Source organism: Brassica napus, chromosome A8, assembly GCF_020379485.1.
Source record: "Brassica napus cultivar Da-Ae chromosome A8, Da-Ae, whole genome shotgun sequence".
NCBI lineage: Eukaryota > Viridiplantae > Streptophyta > Magnoliopsida > Brassicales > Brassicaceae > Brassica > Brassica napus.
Genome location: NC_063441.1, coordinates 7,733,246 through 7,759,342, shown reverse-complemented (window position 1 = coordinate 7,759,342; position 26,097 = coordinate 7,733,246). Strand labels below are relative to the sequence as shown.

The 26,097-nt window shown below is 41.2% G+C and overlaps 1 pseudogene; it reads left to right on the top strand.

Moving 5' to 3' along the window:
- The first annotated feature begins 8,520 nt into the window (after window positions 1–8,520).
- Window positions 8,521–11,076, top strand: LOC106418819 (annotated as a pseudogene).
- The last annotated feature ends 15,021 nt before the right edge of the window (window positions 11,077–26,097 follow it).

Genomic DNA, 26,097 nt, shown 5'->3' with positions numbered 1-26,097 from the left:
CTGCGTCGCAAAAAATTCCTTTCAAGATCTGTATAGACTCAGATCTACTTGTAAGTCAATGCGTGCGCTGGCAGACACGCCTGACGTCTATTATTCGTTTGATCTGTATAAATACCCTTGGTGGACAGGCTTGCGTGATACGTTGTTGAGAAAATGCTACGATGTCGGAAACCCAAGTACTCTTTACATCAAGGGTGTTGAGTATTTCTACACCCTAAAACGCCACGAAGAAGGTCTTGCTTTGATGAAGAGAGCAGCGGATGCTGGATACGAACGAGCGTTGTATACCTATGCAATGACTCGCAAAATCTACTGGGATGATGAGGAATACTTCGCTAGTTTTACGAGAGAAGCAGTTGGTACAATTGGATGGCTTGTTAGAATGGAGGATGTTCCGTGGGTGCCGGTCGTTAACGAGGGGTTCTTAACAAAGAAGTTCATGTTCATGTCAATAGATCGACCCTTGTTTTATAATTGCCCCTGTGCACCTACGTTGGATTTCGATTGGGATCTGTGGCAGATGAAGTTAAGCAAGACTGAAGACATGTGTAACCGATGCTTCTGGATAAAAGAGGTTGGTCTTTTCCTCCGGGATTTTCGTTGCGCCACGAGTTTCCGCCCTTCGACAGTTGGCAGTTATTATTATTTGTTGTAATGCATTTACCACATTAAGCATTGTTCTAATTCCGTTGTCGAGTATAACATTAGCTGTTATTTTGGAAAGTAATGTATACCATCAAAGCTAAGGAGACAAACTCCAACATCGGTCTATCGTTTCTTTACTTATACAGTTATTATGAAAAGATAAGACTCGGTGTACAACATTAAAACAACGATGTATAAGATTTAAAAACAAAACAATGCGTTTTACATAATATAATACAAAAACCGTTACAAGGTCTAAGAAAGTCAATACATATGGTTGATGTGAAATGTCAGACTTGGTGTGCACCATTACGCCAATGGTGTACGATTTTTAAAGACCAAACAAAACGTTTCACTTAATATTGTACACCAAACGTTACAAGGTCTACTACCGACAATACATGTAGTTCATTTTGTTCAATGATGTGACTTTATATAATACAATCAAACATCACGAAAAATTCTAATTATAACACAATAACATTCGCAATCATTTTGTTCAATGATGTATACCTTCACGTAGTTACAACAACATTACAACAACGGTGTCCGAGGTTACAAGGTCTACCAAAGTCAACACATGTAGTTGGTGTGCAGCGTTTTAACTCAGGTGTACATATCTAGAAATACCAAAGTCAATACCGATAAACTTTTTTGTTTCTCGATGATCATAAACGCATAATCACACAAACACACCATAAATATACCATTAAGTTCCATTTCGTTCACACAAACATAAGTACCATTGGGTTCAAACAACATTCTGACAAAGAAAACAACTTCAAGTTTACTCATTGTTTACTTTAGCATCGCCCAAGAATTCTTCATAGCAGTCCATTGCATACTGCTCTCGAAATCTGTCAACATCTTTGTCGGTAATCCGACTCATTTCCTCCGTTAAGCCGGCAGCATGCATTTCTATGAACTTGGCAGCACATGGCCCACAGTCGCCACCCCTTTTGTTGTGATAAATGCCTTCTGCGCGGCTCCAAGAGTAAATTCGAAGACCTTCCTTCACCTTATAGAATTTATGCCCTGCATATTTTTTTAATATATAAGGCAACGACTGTACAACCGAACACATATGTCCTTCCGCAACCTCGATCTCAGTATGAGGAACATAGGAATCAAATACCGTCACATGACCTTCAATCAGCTTAATGCAGAGACCAACCCAGTGATCTCCACCCCAATTCATTGGGGTGTACACGGTGTCGACATCGCGGCCAAGTCCCAACTTCATTTTCTGCCCCTTGCTCTTTCCTGTCACATACTGTGCTACGTTTTTCCCCCATTCGAACTGCAGCTTATCATTGTCTGCGCTAAAGGCACTCCAGTTTGACTGAATGGTTTTTATAAAGTACTGATCCAAGATCACCATCCTCTCCTTCTGTAGATAAATCCCGCGACGCCTCCACAACATGTTCATTATCACATGCATGTGCTGTCCCAAAAAAATATGTAACAAATATTAGTTACATAAGGTAACTGTCAAAGGTATAATGTGACGACGATGCAGAGCTTAATAGTACCTCGTCAGACATCAATTTCCCCGGTTCAGCAATTTCAAAGAAGAAGTGATTACACACAGAGTGACCGGTAGCGATATCCCACATCCTGCAAATTTAACCAACAATCAGGAACTTATGCACGAGTGTATGTATATAACCTTAAAAAGAGTTAGTAACTTACTGCTCGGGGTTTTCCCTCAAAATTTCGGGAAACTTCTTAAACTGTGTTCGATTCGTTTTGGCAATGGGCTTATACTCAACCTTCTCCTCGCTCTTAAACAACTTTTTCACCCTTGGGTCAGGGGTGTACACTCCAGAAATCCTGCTGGATCTCATGCGATGCCGTTTACCACCACTGCCCACATCTTCAGAGTCCGCATCCGTTTCACCACACAGATCACGTGGGTTCTCTTGTATCTGGCTATCAGTGGACATGTCGTCTTTACAACTGTCATATCTCTCTTCGTCCTCCGTCCCCTGTAATTCAGCGTTGATCTCCTTAACACTTGCCTCAACACCCGCCTTGGGAGGAGCAACTTTTCCAACCGCCTCCACAGGCTTTGAAAACTCCATATTTGATGTTTCAACGGAGTCAACAGATTGGGGCTGTTTGTCTGCCGTCCTCGCTTCTTCACCACTGTCAGGATCCTCCTCAACGAACTCACCACCGTTGTCGGCACCCGTTTTCTAGATGGAGTCAGTAACCTATGTCAACAGGTGTACACCAAAAATAAAATATGGATGTGTACACCAATAATAAAATGCACACCACCTGCGCAAAGTCAATCCCGGCCGTTGGTGTCATGCGGGCAGCCACCGACTCGTTTTCTTTTGGCTGTGCACCCTCCCCACCCCTCGTTGCCCTTATTTCCTGAAATTTCAAATCAGTTAATTACGCTCTCTGAGAATTGTCGAACAACAACAGACCTAAACCATTGCCTAAGATATAACTACCTCGTCCGCCCCCGGGATTTCAGAGTTGATCTCCTTCACAAGTGCCTCAACAAACCCCATAGGAGCAGAGACTTGTTCAAGCCTCTCTCCATCATTCTAATTTGATGTTTGACCGGACTCACCACCGTTGTCGGCACCCGTTTTCTAGATAGAGTCAGTAACCTATGTCAACAGGTGTTCACCAAAAATAAAATGTGGATGTGCACACCAATAATAAAATGCACATCACCTGCGCAAAGTCAATCCCAGTCGTTGGTGTCATGCGGGCAGCCACCGACTCGTTTTCTTTTGGTTGTGCACCCTCCCCACCCCTCGTTGCCCTTATTTCCTGAAATTTCAAATCAGTTAATTACGTTCTCTGAGAATTGTCGAACAACAACAGACCTAAACCATTGCCTAAGATATAACTACCTCGTCCGCCCCCGGGATTTCAGAGTTGATCTCCTTCACAAGTGCCTCAACAAACCCCATAGGAGCAGAGACTTGTTCAAGCCTCTCTCCATCATTCTGATTTGATGTTTGACCGGACTCATAGCCCACCGGTGGAGCACCTACCCATTTTTGATGGCCCTCCCCACCTTCGGGAGCACTTTTTCCCTGCATCAAATCCGTTAATAACGCACTTCATGTAATGTACAACAATAACAGACCAAACTTAATGTGACAGATATAACAACTGTCTATGATATAAACAGCAGCGGACACGTTTCAATTCCGGTGGATGCAACCTTAGATTTCGAGGAGGGGTTTCCATCCCATGAAGGATGAAAGGAGCGTACACTACCAACCGAACTGTAACAGTTCGGCTTTGTTTTCTCCCATGCGACTGGGGAGCCTTGCTCATACCGGTACGTTGGGTTTCTTTTCTGCCATGCCCCCGGGGAGGTTACCGCATGCTGGAAGGTAGAAGAAATCCGCAAATATTCACAACTATTGTTATTACCACTACTTAGCCAAACACTACACAACTAATTAAGATGCAAACGAACCTCTGCTGGTAACACATAGGACTCAGGCTCAACATCTAATACATCTCCAAACAGGACGAGAGCATTCGATTGTGTTTCTTGCTGCTGACCATCCCCCCAGCGCTGGGTTAGAAGTCTAAGCAATAACACAACAATAACACTATCTATCACATTACCTGATCGCCTTTGTTTCCGCCGGATGGTGGAAAACGTGCATTGTCAGACTCGTTTTCTTTTGCATGATCATCATCATTCTGGTGACCACTTTCTCTCTCTGATGAGGGTGGGTTCTTTCTACTCACTTCCTGGAAAACGGCAAAGGTGTCAGGACAGTAAATAACCACGAATTTGTATATTATGCGAAAAAAGAACCTCGGCGTACAACCTTTGTCACCTCCTTTCCACCTCCAGATCGACGTCGAGGCAACGTTTTTTTCCCAACAAGCCGAGTGCCAACCGTTTTCCTTTTTTTCCCCTTCCTGTTTCGCCCCTCGGTTTCACTCACAATACTATCATCAGGAGACGGAGTGCGACGCACCTGCGGATCATCCATCGCTTTCCTCTTCCAAGCGTTGCGTTTGCTCCCCTCGGGCAGACCCAAACTCTTGCAAATCAGTGTCCGCAACTCTTCAATACTGTTCTCCATCCCCTCAAACCGCTGGGATATCCAATGTTTTAAATTTTCATGCCTACACCTCTCTGAGCATTGACGATTCTCTTCTCCGCTGTTTCCAGAAGAAGAAATATTTTCAACTTCAAAGGGCGCTGTATTTCGCGGTCGCAAATTTCTCTGGCGTACAGGAGTGGGACAAGCTCCCTCCTCCTGCGCAGCGTCAAGAACCTTTAACTTGGGGAAAAACGACTCGTCACCACCTGGAAAGTCCTCAGGTTTGAATGTTTCCCCACAAAGCAACTTCTGCAGCAAAGAAGTTACTTGCCTATCTTCATTCTGGTCCACCAACAGCAGCCGTTCCTCATCAGGAATCACGGTGAAGTGGACAGAGAGCTGCAGACAGGCAAAAAGCAATGGAAGCCACGTTAACACCAGAAGCCGTAACCATTTTGCTTAACTGTATTTTTGCATCCGCTGTATTTAAAACAAAGGGAAAACAAACTTACGTCTGGGTCTTCCTCGACAGCACTATTTCGTTGAATGTGAGAATAGTCGACGGCGAAGAGCAAGCTCCGGGGGAATCAATGAAAGTGGCGGTGTTCCCTGCGTCGGGAATTTTTTCCAAAAGCAGAGGCACATCAGCAAATAAGAATAACTGCAGAGCAAGTGGAAACCCATAGCAAACTGTTGTCTTTTGCGATAGCCGATCACGCATCACTTGCAGTGGGTTCTCACCTGGTGCGACAACAAGGGGAGGCAGGAAACGCGGCACGGTCGTCAAGAACGACTCTCGACCCCACGGATACGCTAAAAAGCTCTCAACGTCTGACAGCATCTCAACGTACCTGAGCGTTAGTTTAAGATCTTTGCTACTGGGGCAGAGAACACCATCAACCAACGCGATCAGAGCCAAAGGGAGCCGTTTCTCCACAGCTAGATATTCATTTTCCAACATGCGCAGTACACTCAGGACTGTTAACTTACCGACAGCCGTATCAAAGAGTTGTTCCACATCGTCGGAGGAACAGATTCAGATGCTTCCGAATCCTGAACATCGAAAGCTCCGCAGTTTAAACCTGCAACGTCTCGGAATTCATCCAGCGAGAAACGGAGTGGATTGGGCCCGAAGGTGAACCAGAACTCGTGTCTGCGAGCTGTAACTAGCTGTCGGCTGAGGAGGCAGCCGATGAGCTTCGTAGAGTTCTGGCAGCGTACAACGGGATGCTCAAACAGCCCCCAAAACTGGGAAGCCATCAAAGTGTCCATCGCATCCGTCCCCCTTAGAGCAGCAGCAACATAACCGATGACGTGTGATTTTGAGTAGATGTTTACTCGCAACTTTGTCGGGTACGCACCATATGCGAACAGTCTCCGGGGCAACACAGATGAGGGCACCCCATCAGATAATTGTCCCCCTGAGGCATCACCACCACCGGGGCCGTCCTCAGATCCAGAATCTACAAATAGAACAAAAATCGATAACTCAAATAAATGGCTTCGAACACAAAACGGTGTCGACTAATCATTATTAAAGAATCTGTCCGATGACATGCAAAGACGGAATCCACATGAACGGAGGTGGACGAAACACATACCCGGATAGCGCTGCTGTTTCGTAGGAGGGCGCTCCGGGAGCTCCTCGCCAGAGGATCTGGTCCGACGACGAACGGTTGTGTCACTTAGCTTGGACTTCGTCATCACTGCAGGCGTCGTCTGGGGTCTAATTATCGCCGGGGAAGATTCTCCAACGGCTGCGGATGGCTAGAGAATACAGGTGGATCTAGGTCGAAAGTCGAACAGTCCTCTCAGACTTTCACAGTAAAAGAATTTACCAGAAGGTCGTTTACCGCCCAGTGTAGGTAAGACGACGAAGTTAATGACCCGTGTTTTTCGGGAACCGGGAAAGTCGCCAAAATTCTCACGTGCGAGAGGGGAGTGGCACTTCCGATATTCCGCAGCTGGAGAAAGGATCGTTTCGTCTTTTGCTTTCAAGTTGCATAGGGTCACAAATACACGCGACCCATTTGCCGAATAAAAACTTGGCGCGGCCCAAAGCCCGAATTATAAACTCGAAAGTGACCCACTTTGCCAATATTTTCTCGGAAAGAACATAAGTTTTTAACTGTAATTATTTTAGTATATAGCTATTTAAATTAAGTGGTAATATAGTTAGTTAATTATAAACCTATGCATTTAAATAAACTAACAATACATCAAAACAAAGTGAAAGTATAGTTACTAAATTATAAAGATGTGCATACTTTAGAAAGTATATTTGATTATCATATTATATGTTTTAAAACTATAGTTTACTGAATGTAAACGAATAAAATTATAGTATAGATTATGTAAATTATATGATAATTTATTTTTATATAGTATGGATATTTAAGACAAACACAAGTATACATGAGGTAGGTGATTTTAAATTGTATAATCTTGGTTTCTCATCTTGTTTGTTCGTTCTGTTTTAGCCATTCCATTTCAGAAAAGAAAAAAGAAAACAAGACATCTTGCTCAGAAAAGAAATGAAATGATAATATAATTATTTAATAATTATTTTATGCATTTAGATAAAGTAATAATACATCACATATAAATGAAATGAAAGCATAGTTATTTAATTTTAAAACTGTTCACGCTTTAGATAAATATATTTGTTTATCACATTATATGTTTTTTTGTCAGCTATCATATTATACGTTTTACAATATAGTTTAATGTATAAAAATAATAAAATTATAGTTTAGGTTAGTAAATTATATGATAATTAATTTTTATATAGTATGGACATTGGATAATATCACATATATAGATTTTTAACATCAACTTACAAATAGATGTAACTATTTTTATTATAAATTAACTACTATAAACAGACTACCTTTTCTCTGTATTTGTCATATTTAAATATATATATATAATTAATTACTATTTTAAAGTTAAAAATATTAAATATATACCATATATAAATGAGAAAAAGACTAGGATATCACCAATCCAAGTTTTTGTTCCCAAACTAGCACTCAAGGCTCAAAGTCACAAAAATAGGTTTCATTAAAGATGTAAATATACACTTATACCCATTAGATTAATTAATCCAAACCTTAGGGTTTAGAAGTTAAGGGGTGGGGTTTTGGAATTAGGGTTTAAAATTTTATAAAATAAAAAATAAATACTAAAAAATTAAAAATAAAAATTTAAAAAACAGTTTCAAAATGTATTTTTGAATTATAAAAAGAAAATTTGGAAAAAAAAAATAAAAAAATTTTGAAAACAAAATTTCAAAAAAAAAATTATAATCAATTTCAAATCTGAAAACATATAATCTGAAACTATAAAAAAAATTTCTTTTTTCATTTTTTTTTAATTTTTTTTTAATTTTTATTTATTTAATTTTAAACCAAGGGTATTAGAGATATTTTACCCTTTAATGACGGTCATTTTTGTGATTTTCTCCTTCTAGTGTCATTTTTGAGACAAAAACTCTAAAGGTGCTATTATTGACAATTGCCCTATATAAATATGTTAAATAATAAGATTTAACCATAGTTAACAGTATATTAAGTAACCATAAACTAACTACACACATTATAGCTTACAATGTTTACATAATCTGATTACTTACTATAAATAATAATGTACCTTTATACATTTAAATCAATTTGTTATTTTTATATACAAATGAGTTGGGAAAAAAAACATAATCATTATATAAGAAAACTACTATTTCTTAACAATACGATGAACTTTATTTTAAAAAGGTAATAGTTTACGTTATATTTAAGATTCTATAGTATTAACTATTATATTCAAATTGAAGGTGAAGATGTCGTCAAATCGCCAGCGAAATACCAACTCTTGCAGACCAACAAATTCAAACCAACCGGCGGAAGATTCAACTCCTCTAGCAGAAGCAACTTTTAAGGGTAAAGTTTTACTAATTTTGACTTATAAATTTTGCAAATTTAATTTTAATACTAATGTTATAATTTATAAATTCGTAGAATAAAGACAAATACAAATGGTCATACATACAAGAAAAAACATTAATTCAACTGTTCGATGAAGCAGTTCCTTTGGATGATTATACTCTTAAAACTCCATCAGTTATCGGTAGAGAGTATATGGTTGACAAATTCAACCGAGCGTTCAATATGAATATAACTTATAATTTCTTCAAAAACAAGCTTGATGAATTCAAAAAAGTTATAAGAGATGGAAAACTCTAATGAGTTTTACTGGTATCTCGGTTGATCCTGATACATCTATGATATATGCGTCTGAGGCATGGTGGAAGGAACGTGAAGTCGTACGTATACATAATTTTTATAATAACAAAATCAAATACTTACATATAAAATAATCTAATGATTGTATACTTATAGGAATGTAAATTAACAAAAAGCTTGAACCGAAAGCCACTCATTTTTTGGGAGGTGATGGTACGATGTTTCGCACTACATGATTTTCAATCGCAATCTCAACACTCTGCACGCCAACGAAGAGAAGAGTTGATCAACACACGTTTAGTAGATGAAGAAATTGACGATGGATCAGACACAAATAGTGGTGATCGACCACAAACACAACCTCAAGAGATGGAAGAAGAAGAAGTGTATCGTGCTATAGTTGACTTTGGGACACATCATTTTAATGAAGATACCAATGAAACAGTTCGTAGAGGCCATCAACGAGGGAGACAAAATTTACAATCAAGCGCTAGACGTCGGACCACATCTCATAGATTAGGAGAAACTTCTGGAGTTCCTCCCAAGAGTGGGTAACGAGGAAATAGAAGAAGACAATCTTTTGAGACAACAATACAAGACACTATCGCTGGATATACAGAATTTCAACGACAAAGTTTACAACAACTTCGTCCATGTGCTTTTGACCAAGAAAACTATGATGAATGGAAAAAGGCAGAAGAAAAATTTCTTCCTCTAGACATTCCAAAATGAAGATTTTACTGGACATGCCTTAATACTCTTAAAGAGTTAGTCTTTTGGCGTAAGTATTTTCTTGATATAGCTGGAAGCATCGATGAAGATAAGTTACAATTATTAGAAGCTATGACTGGTGTTTCACGAAACAACGAAGATGTGCCAAAACAGTTAGGTGTTGACCAATCATGTAGGAGTTCATATAGTCAACAATGGGGCACACCGCCAACTGCTCAACAATGGGGTACCCCACCGTTTTCTCGGCAATGGGGTACACCACCAAATGCTTAGCAATAGGGTACACCGCCAAGTGTTTCACGATGGGGGACAACACCTAATGCTCAGCAGTGGGGTGCAACCCAGCCAACTCAACAATGGGGACAACCACCAAATGTTCAACAATGGAACACACCGCCAACTTCTCAACAATGAGGCACACCACCAAACTCTCAACAATGGGGACCACAGCCAAATATTTCACAGTGGAGTACGCCACCAAATGCTTCACAGTGGGACACACCACTAAATGCTTCACAGTGGGGACTTTCACAAAATACTTCAGGGTGGGGGATTTTATCAAACTTTCAACAAGGCGGACCATCAAGGACGAATCCAACAACTGTTCAATATGGATTTTCCGTTGGAGTGAAGAAGAAAGTCTGAGGAATACTCAAGAAAATAATGCAGCAGTCGGAATTTCACCAAACACGATAATGCTGGTCATACTTCACATACACCTAGACCATGAGGTTTATTCAACATGTGGGGAACATCTATAAATATAAATGAAAGTCACCAAAATTACTCAGAAGACGAAGATTAGTTTTTTGATAGTTGTATTTCTATATTTTAGCTTTTATTGTAAGATATTGACATATTTTTAGTGTTATAATCTTTTTTATTTGGTTAATATATTTTATATTTACTGACGGATTATTTTATTTCATGTTTAAAATTTCAGGTTTTTCGTATATGTCAATTACGAGCACAAGGTATACACAATCTAAGTTACGAAGAGAAAATAGAAATGTGGAATTTGGAAAATGAGCAGTTTGCAGAGTTAATAATCAATCCAACTTTGACTTATTATCATCGCTATTTTGAAAGGGCACCAGTACAAACCGATAGAGGTCTAGGTTGGAGAAATATATGGCGACGATTACAAGAAGATGATGATGCTTGTCTTCAGTTATTACGAATGTCACTGCCGTGTTTCTGCTCATTGTGTGATACACTACAAACAAGCTATGGTCTACAACCAACACTAAATGTAAGTATTGAAGAAAGTGTGGCTAAGTTTCTATAGATATGTGGGCATAATGAAGTTCAAAGAGATGTTGGTTTAAGATTTAGTCGAAATCAGGAGACGGTTCAAAGAAAATTTATGGAAGTTCTTACGGCAACAGAACTATTGGCATGCGATTATATTAGAACTCAAATAAGACAAGAGCTAATGCGAATTCATGAAAAAATTTACTCAGATCGAAGATATTATCCTTTTTTCAGTGGATTCGTTGGAGCTATGGATGAGACTCATATATGCGTAAAAGTGGAGCCTGAGTTACAAGGAATGGATTGGAATCGACATGATAATGCATCTGTGATTTGAATATGTTATTCACGTATATATGGAATGGAGCACTGTGATCTTGTCATGATACTGCTGTAGTATTGCAAATATGTTGTGCGAAAATCAAAATAGTCGATAGTATTTTTTTTTTGAATTTTACTTTTTTTTAAATATATATGTAATTTAAATTTTAATTCAGGTAAATTTTGGTATTAAGAGTTTCTAAATAAGAAAAACAATTACATCAATAACAGTAAATAGAAAATTTGAACTTTAAATTATATTGATTTCATTGATATTTTTGTTTAACATTATTTTTTTAATTGTTCAATTCTGCAAACTATACATGTTCACCAATCAACACAATTTCGCACCGCTAGTTTTTTCAAAACCACACTTGTCCCGCAAACTGCACGAACCGCACTTGGACCGTACCGCACAAAAATTCCGTCCAGCTAATATTACCAATTCCGCGGTCACCATTTGGACCCATAATTTTATCACAGACAAGGAACATACGTTACAGAACTAATGTTTTCCAAAATCAACATTGAGGACAACGAAAAATTTTGACATATGAAATTATCCAAGATTTAAAGTTCAGTCTACTATATAAGCTAATATTTGATATTTGAAAATTTTAGCTTTGAATAGTAAAATCATGGATTTCATGTCTGGATAATATTTTTCACTGGTTATTAGATCTATTGTTTACATACTTACATAACATAATTCAACATGCCAGAGCTTCGGGACAGGCTGTAAGGAGCTGATTGCGGTGATAAAGGAACCTCAGGCTTGGCCAAGCTTTGTGACGGAATTGGAGAGGATAGAGACGCTACACATATGCTTTCCGGATTTCAACATCATTCATGTTCCACGAGCGCGCAATCAGATTTCAGACTTTTTAGCTAAGACTGCTAGATCCTTCCATAGGGAGTTACATTTTATTGGTTATTCTATTCCGGTTTGGTTATCCAGACCACATCAAGTTTGAGTAATAGAATGGTCTTTCGACGTAAAAAAAAAACATAATTCACAGAGATAAAACAAAAAGCAACAAAAAAAATACAAGTTCTTGCTTTTGTGTGAGGTCATAATCCAAAGAAGTAGCATATATGTTATTGGTTCCATTGCACTTAAGTCTTAGTTGTAAGAAAATAAGTAACCAAGATGAACAGTCCAAGAATAAAAGAGAGAGAGTTGTGAATCCAGAAAAAGAAAAAGAGAGAGAGAGAGAGAGAGAGAGAGAGAGAGAGAGAGAGAGAGAGAGAGAGAGAGAGAGAGAGAGAGAGAGAGAGAGAGAAAGAGAGAGAATAGAAAGTTGTTTGAAAGAGAGAGAATAAAGAAGGAGAATCTTATTCCCTTAATCTTTTCTTGTAGTCTAGAGTTGAGTATATATAGAAGGATTATACAGAAAGTAATATTGTATAAGCAAATGAGTTTGATGTGACAAGTCTCCAACAACTCTTTTGATTCAAATTCAAAATGGTTTCTCTTGCCTCCAACGGTCGAATGGATACGTTGTTTTGGATGGGTTACCGGGGAAACAGCTATATGTGGATGGCAAAGCTTGGATGGGTTAGCTCTTCTTCAAGAATTCATGTTTCCTCTTCTCAATACTCCCTCTCAAACTTGAGCATAAGGTATGGTCAAGTTTGAAAGCCATGAATATATTACATCCCTCATTAAAATCTTAGTGTGAAAACCCCAATGGGATAAAAGCACACTAAGAAAAAAGAGTAGATGCTTCATGGCCAAAATGATCATGATCTGGACAAGTCTATGAGTCCTAACCTTGGATGGATGGACTCACAAACTTTGGTACTTGCTCCTTTGGTGAAGATGTTAGCAAGTTGATCTTCATTCCTTGTGTAGCAAGGCAATATGATCATTTGCTCCACAGCTTGTCTCACCTTGTGACAATCCACCTTAATGTGCTTTGTCCTCTCATGAAATACTGAGTTTGATGCTATATGAATAGCCGCCTGATTTTCATAATGCATTGTGATTGGTGTTGTTGTCTCTATGCACAAATCTCCTAGCAGGTTTCTGATCCAAATGAGTTTACTAGTGAGCTTCCTCATTGCCATATACTCTGCTTCAGCACTTGAACATGATATCACCTTTTGCTTCTTGCTCTTCCAAGTTACTAAGTTGCCTCCAATGAATGTGCAATAGCATGTTGTAGACCTCCTGTCCACTATATCACCAGTCCAGTCTGCATCGCAATATCCCACAATCTCTGTGCTCTTGTTGCAACCCATCCATACACCTTGACCCGAAGCTTCTCTCAAATACCTCATGGTCTTTTCCACCATACTCCAATGATGAACTTTAGGTCTTGCATATGTTAGCTGACTTGATTCACAGCAAAGCATATGTCTGATCTTGTAATGGTTAGATAGTTCAGCTTTCCAACCATTCTCCTATAGAGTTTGACATTTCCAAATAGCTTATATTCAAACTTCCCCTCGCACAATACTTTGTACCCTTCTTCAAGTGGAGTTTTGGTTACTCTTCCTCCAAGCTTTCATGTCTCATTTAAAAGATCAAGTGTGTACTTCCTTTGGGATAAGAAGAGTCCCTCTTTAGAGCAGCATATTTCAGTCTCTAGGAAGTACTTTAACTCACTCAAATCTTTAATATCCAATGAAGATTTAAGAAAAGCTTTGGTTGAGATGATACCTTCCTTGTCACTTCCAGTGATGATGATCATCAACATAGAAAATGACAAAGTACTTACTAGTCTTAGTATCCCGAAAGCAAACATCATTAGAACTGAAAATAACATTGCAATTCAGATCATTAGTTGCTTTCTTAACAGATAATAAGTTAGAGGTGAAAGTGGGCATGTAAAAGGCTTGTGATTCCTTATCAAACAGCTTCAGATTTCCTACTCTTTCAATTGGAATTCGATCTCCATTTGCAATCATTACACTACCTAGAGCAGGTTTGACATCACTAATCAGTATAGCATCCTTAATCATATGATGAGAAGCTCATGAATTAATAATCAAAATTCTAGGAGTATGAGATTCATTGTGAATAGAATTCAAAGCATTAACATTGATGTTACCAGAGTTTGCATTAAGAGCCTTTATAAGGGCTTAATGTCTGACTTGAGAGCTGAGAAGTGGTTTGCATTGTAGATCCACCAGCATGAGTGGTTGAAATTATTGGTCTCCCATCTTCTCCCATGCGCATGGAGACTGCATTGTTTGGTTGCACTACTTGAGCTCTTGCTTCATGTGCTCTGCCTTGGTTGAAATTGTTTGTTGAGGGTGGTCTAAGGTGAGGATGGAGAATCCAGCAGTTGCTCTTGGAGTGTCCCTTCTTCTTGCAATGTTTACAAGTCACAAACCTATCTCCTCCAGCTGGTTTGTAAGCTCCATTGTTTGCTGAAGCATTCTCCACTTTTGCAGCCTTGTATGCCATAGATAGCTTCCCTTTTCCACCAAACAACCCATATGAGCCTAGTTCCTTTTGAAACTGAGCACACACATCACCCATGCTTGGAAGCTCCTTAACTCTCAAGATGTGTTTGAACACATCATTAAAGCTCGGATTGAGTGTCAGAAGTAACCCAAAGACCTTGTCTTGCTCACGCCTTTCTTTGAGGGTGTAAGGATCAGTGGTGGTTGGTCAGCATTTCAATCTCAGACCACATCTGACTAAACTTTCCAAGGTGCTTGGTGAAGTCCATCACCTCCTACTGCAAATTGTTAATTTTCCTCTTCACGTCAAAGATTATGCTCACGTTTAAAGTGTTGCCATACACCTTGTGTAAGGTATCCCATGTTGGGGTCAAAATCGGTCACGACGGAATCAATGCCTGAAAGTCCGTAAAAGTCAGCATAACCGTTTTTACGAAAAGTAATCTTCGTAAAGATATCTTTACGAACAGCCTTGCAGTAAAATATCGTCCAAATCTCAATCGAACCACTAAATACCGATTGTCCCAAGGAAACGGACATGTATCCAAATCGGCCGCGGACAAGCTCGAGTATGGAAATCAGACCGCGGACAAGCCAAGCTCGATCGATACGCGGCGACCAAGCATGCACACAGCTCGGTCGCTATGTAGCGACCAAGCCTCCATCTCGCTCGGTCGCTACGTAGCGACCGAGCTCGAGCCAAAGCTCGGTCGCTACGTAGCGACCGAGCCAAAGCTCGGTCGCTACGTAGCGACCGAGCTCGAGCCATAGCTAGGTCGCTACGTAGCGACCGAGCTCGAGCCAAAGCTCGGTCGCTACGTAGCGACCGAGCGATCGTCCCGCTCGGTCGCTACGTAGTGACCGAGCTCGAGCCATAGCTCGGTCGCTACGTAGCGATCGTCCCGCTCGGTCGCTACGTAGCGACCGAGCGATCGTCCCGCTCGGTCGCTACGTAGCGACCGAGCTCGAGCCAAAGCTCGGTCGCTACGTAGCAACCGAGCGATCGTCCCGCTTGGTCGCTACGTAGCGACCGAGCTCGAGCCAAAGCTCGGTCGCTACGTAGCGACCGAGCTCGAGCCATAGCTCGGTCGCTACGTAGCGACCGAGCGATCGTCCCGCTCGGTCGCTACGTAGCGACAACGCTCGAGCCAAAGCTCGGTCGCTACGTAGCGACCGAGCGATCGTCCCGCTCGGTCGCTACGTAGCGACCGAGCTCGGGCCAAAGCTCGGTCGCTACGTAGCGACCGAGGGCTCGTCCCGCTCGGTCGCTACGAAGCGACCAGGCTCGAGCCAAAGTTCGGTCGCTGTGTAGCGATTGAACCTTTCCGAACGTCAATACGACACCAGTTCTTGCATTCTCGTGAAAACCTTCGAATGCTATCTCCCGAAGACCGTAGCAAGCTCAGTCCATGTTTCCCGCCATTCTAATTCATCGATCAAACTTCGCGGATTAGAAACCGCGGAAAACTCGTAGTAAACGTGTCGAGTCGGAAGACGGCCCAAAGGGACCTAAAACACGACTCGAGGCCCATCCTATGATTTTCCTAACCATAAGCCCGTAAACCACAGACTGGTTTACGCTTGGTCCACAAGGAAGGATAAATGTCAAGTTTCCGCGGATAAATACGGAAGTTTTGAAGATAATTGTGAAGATCGGGAAAAATGGAATATCTCCATTTTTATGCTATGACGGCTTAAGGGCAGAAGAGTAAAAGCGTAAACCGACCTTGGAGCTAGTATATAAGGAGTCCTAGGCGAGGAGCAAGGGGGGGAGAACTTTTTAGATTCAGAATTCTCTGCACTTAGAAACTTTAGGCTTATTCTCGACAAGTTCGGTTTCTATGACTGGCACTCAATTACTAGACGAACTCGCCCAGGCAGTTCGATCTCTTGTCCAGCTCTATCAATTGAACTACGTTCGGCTTGATCCTTGAAAGGGGTACGTAGGCAGCCTTTAACAAGGTTCAGTCCGAAATCAATCTAAGCCTTTTAGATATCTTTTTCGTCCTTTGTTATCGAGCTGCGACTCAACTAGGATTAGGGTTTTATGTTGCTAGAACTAGGTAACTCGCTGACGGCCCCTGCGGCCAAAGCCTTTGTATTCTCTTGTAATGATTGCAACGCCCTTACGCGGACTCAAAATAAGATCTACTGTTTTCTCTAAACTCGTTTGTTATCTTTTCATGATTTCCGCATATATTCGATCACTTGTCGTTGGCTCTCGCAGAGATCCGGGACCTCTGGGAAATTAGGGTTTTCCTAGTTTCCTTATTTAAACGGAAATCGACAGTGCGAATTTCGGTTACCACAGTTTGGCGCTAGAAGGAGGGGGGGTTACGGATTACTCTTACTCATGGCCACAAAACGCTTGATCGAAACGATGTTTGGATATATGAAAGACAAACTCGCAGCACTGACTGCTTCTATGGCCAACGCTTATGCAAACGCCGTAGTATTCAACAAAATCGAAAACTTAGTCGCGACCTTCCGCCACAGGAAGAGCACTAAACAAGCTCGCGATTTCTCCCTGTAAACAAGAAGGGAAACGATAAATATTATCAAAACCTCGTAAACAAATCTCGATGCGTAAGGGTTTTACCAAAACACGTTTTCCGAAAACATTTCGGAAGGATAAAACTTGTTCTCCCAAAAAAACCGCTGAAAAACCCCTACGTTAATCGCGAAAAAAGAAACACAACAAAACGATTACACAGCTCGGTCGCTACGTAGCGACCGAGCACGCACACTGCTTGGTCGCTACGTAGCGACCGAGCACGCACACTGCTCGGTCGCTACGTAGCGACCGAGCACGCACACTGCTCGGTCGCTACGTAGTGACCGAGCTCAAGCCAACTCTCCACTCGCTACATAGCGACCTGTAAGACCTCAGAAAGGTCCTCCTTTGGGTTCTCTTTTGAATCCTCGTCAAAACGCTTTTCGTTTCGTCTCAATCGGAGTTTCCGTTGAGATTTTACGACGAAAACAAGTGGGACTCGTCTCGGCTTGCTTCCACTCGCTACGTAGCGACCTGTCAGACTGTCAGTCGCTACGTAGCGACCTGTAAGGCCTCAGAAAGGTCCTCCTTTGGGTTCTCTTTTGAATCCTCGTCGAAACGCTTTTCGTTTCGTCTCAATCGGAGTTTCCGTTGAGATTTTACGACGAAAACAAGTGGGACTCGTCTCGGCTTGCTTCCACTCGCTACGTAGCGACCTGTCAGACTGTCAGTCGCTACGTAGCGACCTGTAAGGCCTCAGAAAGGTCCTCCTTTGGGTTCTATTTTGAATCCTCGTCGAAACACTTTTCGTTTCGTCTCAATCGGAGTTTCCGTTGAGATTTCACGACGAAAACAAGTGGGACTCGTCTCGGCTTGCTTCCACTCGCTACGTAGCGACCTGTCAGACTGTCAGTCGCTACGTAGCGACCTGTAAGGCCTCAGAAAGGTCCTCCTTTGGGTTGTCTTTTGAATTCTCATCGAAACGCTTTTCGTTTCGTCTCAATCGGAGTTTCCGTTGAGATTTTACGACGAAAACAAGTAGGACGCTTCTCGGCTTGCTTCCACTCGCTACGTAGCGACCTGTCAGACTGTCAGTCGCTACGTAGCGACCTGTAAGGCCTCAGAAAGGTCCTCCTTTGGGTTGTCTTTTGAATCCTCATCGAAACGCTTTTCGTTTCGTCTCAATCGGAGTTTCCGTTGAGATTTTACGACGAAAACAAGTAGGACGCTTCTCGGCTTGCTTCCGTTCGCTACGTAGCGACCTGTCAGACTGTCAGTCGCTACGTAGCGACCTGTAAGTCCTCAAAGGGTACTTCCTTTGCGTTCTCCTTTGAATCCTCTTCGAAATGCTTTTCGTTTCGTCTCAATCGGAGTTTCCGTTGAGATTTTACGACGAAAACAAGTAGGACGCTTCTCGGCTTGCTTCCACTCGCTACGTAGCGACCTGTCAGACTGTCAGTCGCTACGTAGCGACCTGTAAGGCCTCAGAAAGGTCCTCCTTTGGGTTTTCTTTTGAATCCTCATCGAAACGCTTTTCGTTTCGTCTCAATCGGAGTTTCCGTTGAGATTTTACGACGAAAACAAGTAGGACGCTTCTCGGCTTGCTTCCGTTCGCTACGTAGCGACCTGTCAGACTGTCAGTCGCTACGTAGAGACCTGTAAGTCCTCAAAGGGTTCTTACTTTGCGTTCTCCTTTGAATCCTCTTCGAAATGTTTTTCGTTTCGTCTCAATCGGAGTTTCCGTTGAGATTTTACGACGAAAACAAGTAGGACTCGTCTCGGCTCCCTTCCACTCGCTATAGCGACCGAGATGACATCCTCACTCGCTATAGCGACCTGTCAGGCCTCAAAGGGGTCCTCCTTTGCGTTCTCCTTTGAATTCTCATCAAACGCTTTTCGTTTCGTCTCAATCGGAGTTTCCGTTGCGATTTTACGACAAAACAAGTAAACCTCATCTTAAACTCCTTGACTTGTTTCTGCTCACCCTACCTCCATCTTTGCGTTCACTTTCGAATCCCGATCGAAACGTCTCTTGTTTCGCCTCGATTAAAGTTACCATTGAGACTTTACGATATAAAAAAAAAAAAAAACCGCAAAGACCTATTTTCTCGCATGGATTCAGATTAATCGTATAAAACGGTAATGGTTAACTTAACACCTTAGCCGCCTTAACTATACGATTACATTGGACCTTTTTACAAAAATCGACGTCTTATCTAAGGAGAAGATAACAGTCAAGTTCGGAAGATAAATGTCAAGTTTCAAAGGATAAACACCAATATCGGAAATGGCGAACATACACGAGAATAGGAAACATAAATGAGCACGCAAAACTGAGAAGGGACAACTAAGGTATTTCCGACTTGAAATTTTTAAAATCAGACTTGGAATTTTCGCAGGAAATTACTTTGAGGCTGCCATAGAACTTTAGGGAACGTAAAACCTAGGCGGATAGTCTAGCGAACTAAGTTTTAAGCGATTTTTTCCTGTCTCGATATATTGTTCCATAATTGGTCATCCAGATCTTGCAAACCGATCTAAACTCTCCGAAAGTCGAGAAACGATCGCCACGCATATCAAGCTCGCTTCCTAAAAAGAGAAAAAGTTAGAGACATGAACGTCGTCTTAAAACCGATTCATTTCTGGTAATTTCCTCGGAACCGACATATCCCAAGTCGTCAACGTGGAAACAACCAAATCACAGTCCAAGCGTAACCTATGAAAAACGTCCCGCGACTAGATCGTATTGAAATAAACTTCGGTAATACTCCATGGGTAACTCCAAGCAACTTTCACCTAAGATCAAAATCACAACGGGAATGTTTCTCGTAGAACCCGCAGAAATAATGCTACTTTGACATATGTATACATATCACTAAGTTACGACCTTCGTAAAATCGGTTATGTGATATGATAAATTATCGTATAGCCCACAGTCGGAAATCATATGATAAATTCTTCGTAACGAAACTAAGTCCTAACAACCAAACGGTTAACGGAAAATCTAAACTTTTCGAAAATTGACCAAGTTCAATACGCTCCTCCAAGCCCGCAACGTTTTAACCGTAATACGCGGCATGTAAAGAAAAATTCAGAACAAAGCTCCTAGAGCTATACGAAACATCCTAAAGAATCCACGAAATAGATCTCGGAAGGCCAACACTTCACAAAACACTATGAAGGAAAACGCATGTTCCCATGGACAAATTTACATGACACCTCAGTCATAATTCCTCGATCGCAAATAAAACTATTAGCATCCAAACAGGAACAACAATTTTGGCTGCGAACATTTGTAGTCAAACCAGAATGTTTCTCAAACACAGGGCTAAGACTAAACCCTTGCAACATCGCGAAACATCTACAAACCCGCGAACATTTCAAGCCCGAAACGCGGCATACGAAAGAATAACAAATCTTCAGCATCGCGAGACGTCGCAGACGCCTGAAGATTCGTTCTTCGACGAAATTTCCTTCCTCGATAAAAACATTTTCTTGGAAGACCAGACAGTCATACGCACTAACATCTTCTCAAAACATATCCTTCGCGAAGACTCGAAACGGTATTTTTTACCATTAAGTTTGTTGCTGATCACAACAAACTCTCAACGTCTTAAACAGACTTAGCCATCTCGTAGAGATGACTCTCGTACATCCGACACAAGGATAATAGCGCTATAAAAGAAATCCAAAATTTTGGTCCAGCACTTCCGATCTCCGGAGAGATGCTCGATTCCAACCATACAAGTCGTATAAGCCGAGAACCTATCGCGGAATTTAAATCGGTATGGAATCAGGATGAAACTGAAACGGGATACGTAAGTCGAATTAGTCATCGCACCCTCTAAAACCAGGAGTAAACCTAGGTCTTGCCCTAAACCCAGCGCACTGGTCTCTAACATCTCTAGGCATAGTATCAAACACCCTGATACGAGATCCCAAAATTTGTCTCTTTGCCAATATTCGAGAATCTTCAGAAATCCCCAAGTTTACACACTGCAGAAAACTCTCGAAACAGATTACGGATATAGCAATTCACACAGAGTTAGATTACGAGATGACAACTCGTAGTTTTCCTTCTACATCCATACAAAATGCCATCGGCAGCAACACGCCTTATAACCGCTACATAAAAACTAGACCATAAATGTCTCACTAGAAAACTAGTCATAAGATCCTTAACTCAAAGACGAACTACGAAAGGCTTGATCCCTTCAACAAGGGTACGTAGGCAGCTGTCATAAGGCGCAGCCCCAATCTTATCGCGTTCTATTTTTAGGAGAGCGAGAAAACCATTTACCACTGACCTTTTCAACCATTAATTCCGCCTAACTCACCTTACTTGCCTAACTTGCTAGGCCACTCGCTAGAACCTCACGCTGTAAGCTCATGGTTCTAACGAGCTGGGGGGCTAACTGTTGGGGTCAAAATCGGTCACGACGGAATCAATGCCTGAAAGTCCGTAAAAGTCAGCATAACCGTTTTTACGAAAAGTAATCTTCGTAAAGATATCTTTACGAACAGCCTTGCAGTAAAATATCGTCCAAATCTCAATCGAACCACTAAATACCGATTGTCCCAAGGAAACGGACATGTATCCAAATCGGCCGCGGACAAGCTCGAGTATGGAAATCAGACCGCGGACAAGCCAAGCTCGATCGATACGCGACCAAGCATGCACACAGCTCGGTCGCTACGTAGCGACCGAACCTCCGTCTCGCTCAGTCGCTACGTAGCGACCGAGCTCGAGCCAAAGCTCGGTCGCTACGTAGCGACCAAGCAATCGTCCCGCTCGGTCGCTACGTAGCGACCGAGCTCAGCCAAGCTCGGTCGCTACGTAGCGACCGAGCGATCGTCCCGCTCGGTCGCTACGTAGCGACCGAGCGATCGTCCCGCTCGGTCGCTACGTAGCGACCGAGCTCGAGCCAAAGCTCGGTCGCTACGTAGCGAACGAGCGATCGTCCCGCTCGGTCGCTACGTAGCGACCGAGCGATCGTCCCGCTCGGTCGCTACGTAGCGACCGAGCGATCGTCCCGATCGATCGCTACGTAGCGACCAAGCGATCGTCCCGCTCGGTCGCTACGTAGCGACCGAGCGATCGTCCCGCTCGGTCGCTACGAAGCGACCGGGCTCGAGCCAAAGTTCGGTCGCTGTGTAGCGATTGAACCTTTCCGAACGTCAATACGACACCAGTTCTTGCATTCTCGTCAAAACCTTCGAATGCTATCTCCCGAAGACCGTAGCAAGCTCAGTCCATGTTTCCCGCCATTCTAATTCATCGATCAAACTTCGCGGATTAGAAACCGCGGAAAACTCGTAGTAAACGTGTCGAGTCGGAAGACGGCCCAAAGGGACCTAAAACACGACTCGAGGCCCATCCTATGATTTTCCTAACCAAAAGCCCGTAAACCACAGACTGGGTTACGCTTGGTCCACAAGGAAGGATAAATGTCAAGTTTCCGCGGATAAATACGGAAGTTTTGAAGATAATTGTGAAGATCGGAAAAAATGGAATATCTCCATTTTTATGCTATGACCGGAAAAAATGGAATATCACAGATAATTGTGAAGATCGGTAAAAGCGTAAACCGACCTTGGAGCTAGTATATAAGGAGTCCTAGGCGAGGAGCAAGGGGGGGAGAACTTTTTAGATTCGGAATTCTCTGCACTTAGAAACTTTAGGCTTATTCTCGACAAGTTCGGTTTCTATGACTGGCACTCAATTACTAGACGAACTCGCCCAGGCAGTTCGATCTCTTGTCCAGCTCTATCAATTGAACTACGTTCGGCTTGATCCTCGAAAGGGGTACGTAGGCAGCCTTTAACAAGGTTCAGTCCGAAATCAATCTAAGCCTTTTAGATATCTTTTTCGTCCTTTGTTATCGAGCTGCGACTCAACTAGGATTAGGGTTTTATGTTGCTAGAACTAGGTAACTCGCTGACGGCCCCTGCGGCCAAAGCCTTTGTATTCTCTTGTAATGATTGCAACGCTCTTACGCGGACTCAAAATAAGATCTACTGTTTTCTCTAAACTCGTTTGTTATCTTTTCATGATTTCCGCATATATTCGATCACTTGTCGTTGGCTCTCGCAGAGATCCGGGACCTCTGGGAAATTAGGGTTTTCCTAGTTTCCTTATTTAAACGGAAATCGACAGTGCGAATTTCGGTTCCCACATCCCACAACTCCTTTACGGTTTCACAGTGAGAGTAGGACTCCATAGTTGGAGTAACAAGTGATATTTGCAAGGTAGACAACACCATAAGGTCTTCCTGACTCCATTTTCCTTCATCTACCACTACCATTTCCTTGCCATCTTCTCCTTGAGTGATTTTTATTGGTGCTGTACCTGAGGTGATGTTCTCCCATAGGCTTCTTCCTCCAAGGGCTATCTTGGTCAATTGTGACCAAGTAATGTAGTTTACCCCCTTCAGGGTAACCGAAATGATCACTCGTTTGTTCTTCTCCATTTCGATTTGTTATTATCCAGCGGGTAAAAGAGTGAACTGAGTAGAAATTTGAATTTTGAAAATTGGATTAGAGAGAAACCAAGAAGAAATTAAGTGTACTCTCTTAAGATGAATTGAAATGGACAAAACAGGGTGAGCACTTCCAAAGAAATGAATAAAACTTGCAAGATCAGACTTATTATCCACTGGATAAAAGAGTGTTCTTCAAGAGAACTGAGTAAGTAAACCAAGTAAGTGAAAAATTGAGGTGAGTGAAATGATTTTGCAGAAGAAAATAGGTGTTTATGAGCTTAGAAGAGATAGAGAGTTGTAAATATGTAACCAGAATGAACAGCCCAAGAACAAGAGAGAGAGAATTGTGAATCCATAAAGTAAAGAGAGAGAGAGAGAGAGAGAGAGAGAGAGAGAGAGAGAGAGAGAGAGAGAGAGAGAGAGAGTATAGGAAGTTGTTTTTAAGAGAGAGAGAGTAAAGAAGGAGAATCTTATTCCATTAATCTTTTATTGTAGTCTACAGCTGCGTATATATAGAGAGATTGTACAGAAAAGTAATCTAAACAAATGAGTCTGATGTGACAACTCTCCAACATCTCTTTTGATTCAAATTCAAATGGTTTCTCTTGCTTCCAACGGTCGAATAGATATGTTGTCATAGATGGGTTACCGTGGAAATAGCTCGCTGTGGATGGCTAAGCTTGGATGGATTAGCTCTTCTTTAAGAATTCATGTTTCTTCTTCCAATATTTGTTAATAAGTATCAAATGTTGGCTTTAAACTCTTAAAATTGTTAGTGAGACTTAGATTTCTACAGAGTTTGTTGATCTTAAAAGTTGAGTAATTAATAAATTAGGAAAAATTGTAGAGAATTTTGTATATTGTGAAAATCTATGAAAATAAAGTAATATAATAATTTTAAGAATCTAAGGGATACATGTATAGTATTCTCAAAATCTAGTTTTGTGAGTTCAAAAATTAAGAATACAACTCTCAAAAACATTTACTTTAATAGATTTGTAGAATAATTAAAATATAAACTTTTTAAATAACAAATGATTTTGTATAGAATTATAAAATCATCAAACTAATAACACTAGATTTTGAATGGGAATATGAAAATCTATAAACCAATAACACTAGACTTGAATTTTTTTTAATAATCATTATAAATCCAATTCTCACCAACACTCTTTAAAAGAATTCTAAGGACTGTAACTTAAGAAAAAAAAAGCTATATTTCCTTAGGTTTTAAGAAAAAGTTGTGTATTAGCGAACATAAATAATTAAAATGACTTGAGGAGATTTTGAAAACTTTTAAACTAATAAAATCAGATTGGGTAAAGTTTACTAAATCATTCATTCCATCATAAGTGAAGTAAGTTCATGACCAGACTGTTCATACATAAACGCATAATTTCACATACTGCAGAATTACACTAGTACAAAAGAGAGAAAGATCTTCAAAGAGGTGAAATGAATGTAATAGACCTCAATCCTCCATGATTCAAAAGATCTTCAAAGAGGTGAAATGCACCTGAAATGAGAACCACCATGGTGTAAACTTTGCAGTGCTTCCAATCATAACCGAACTTTATTGGGATTTGAAACCTTGGAAATCAAGGAAGAAAAAAAGAGAGAAACGATTAATCCTTGCAACTTTCCATATGAGCCATAACTCCAAATTGTTGGTCTGGCTCAGTAGAAAATCAGCCAAGAAGGGAGAAAATCAGCTGAGAACGCTAGATCTCACTTTGTCTCTCTAGGGGCGCTTAGGGTCGAAAGTCTGACTTTTAAGACTTATTTTTTTTAGAAAGTTTTAAGAGCTCTTAAAGTTGATTTACCAATCACAACAACAATTCTTTACACATAGTGCAATTCAAAAGTGGATAGGATGTTTTCCCAATCCGAGAACTCAACGTTCTGCTTTCACTACTTTCATTAACTGAGAATTCAATGGCGTCTTCTTCTCTATCAACTCTGTGCAGCTCCACTTCTTCTTCTCTCCATACCAACACCAAGCTCTCATACTCTCTTTCTACGAAATTATCCTCCAAAGCAAATGTCTCCGTCCAATTTCTAGGAAAGAGACAGTTCGCACATCTCTCCCCAACCCCCGAGATTTCCCACCGTCATCGCCATGGCTCCGCCAAAACCTGGAGGCAAAGCCAAGAAAGGTATATTACATACTGTATATTATATGCATACACATACTTGTATAGAGTAGATATTAGTGTAGAGCAGTCTAATGTATTTGAGTATAAATACTCCTCCTTGTACTCATTTTAACTTTAATGAAGATATTTCATATTACATTCTGTTTGTCAATATGGTATCAGAGTGACTGAGCTCAGCTCAATCTTCGATCCTCTTCTCCGATCGTCGTTGATCTTCTCCGATCATCGCTGATTGATTCCGATCGTCGTTGATTCCGATCTTCATTCATTCATTCAACAACCTCTGATCTCTCTTCGCTTCCGCTCATCATCACCATCTTT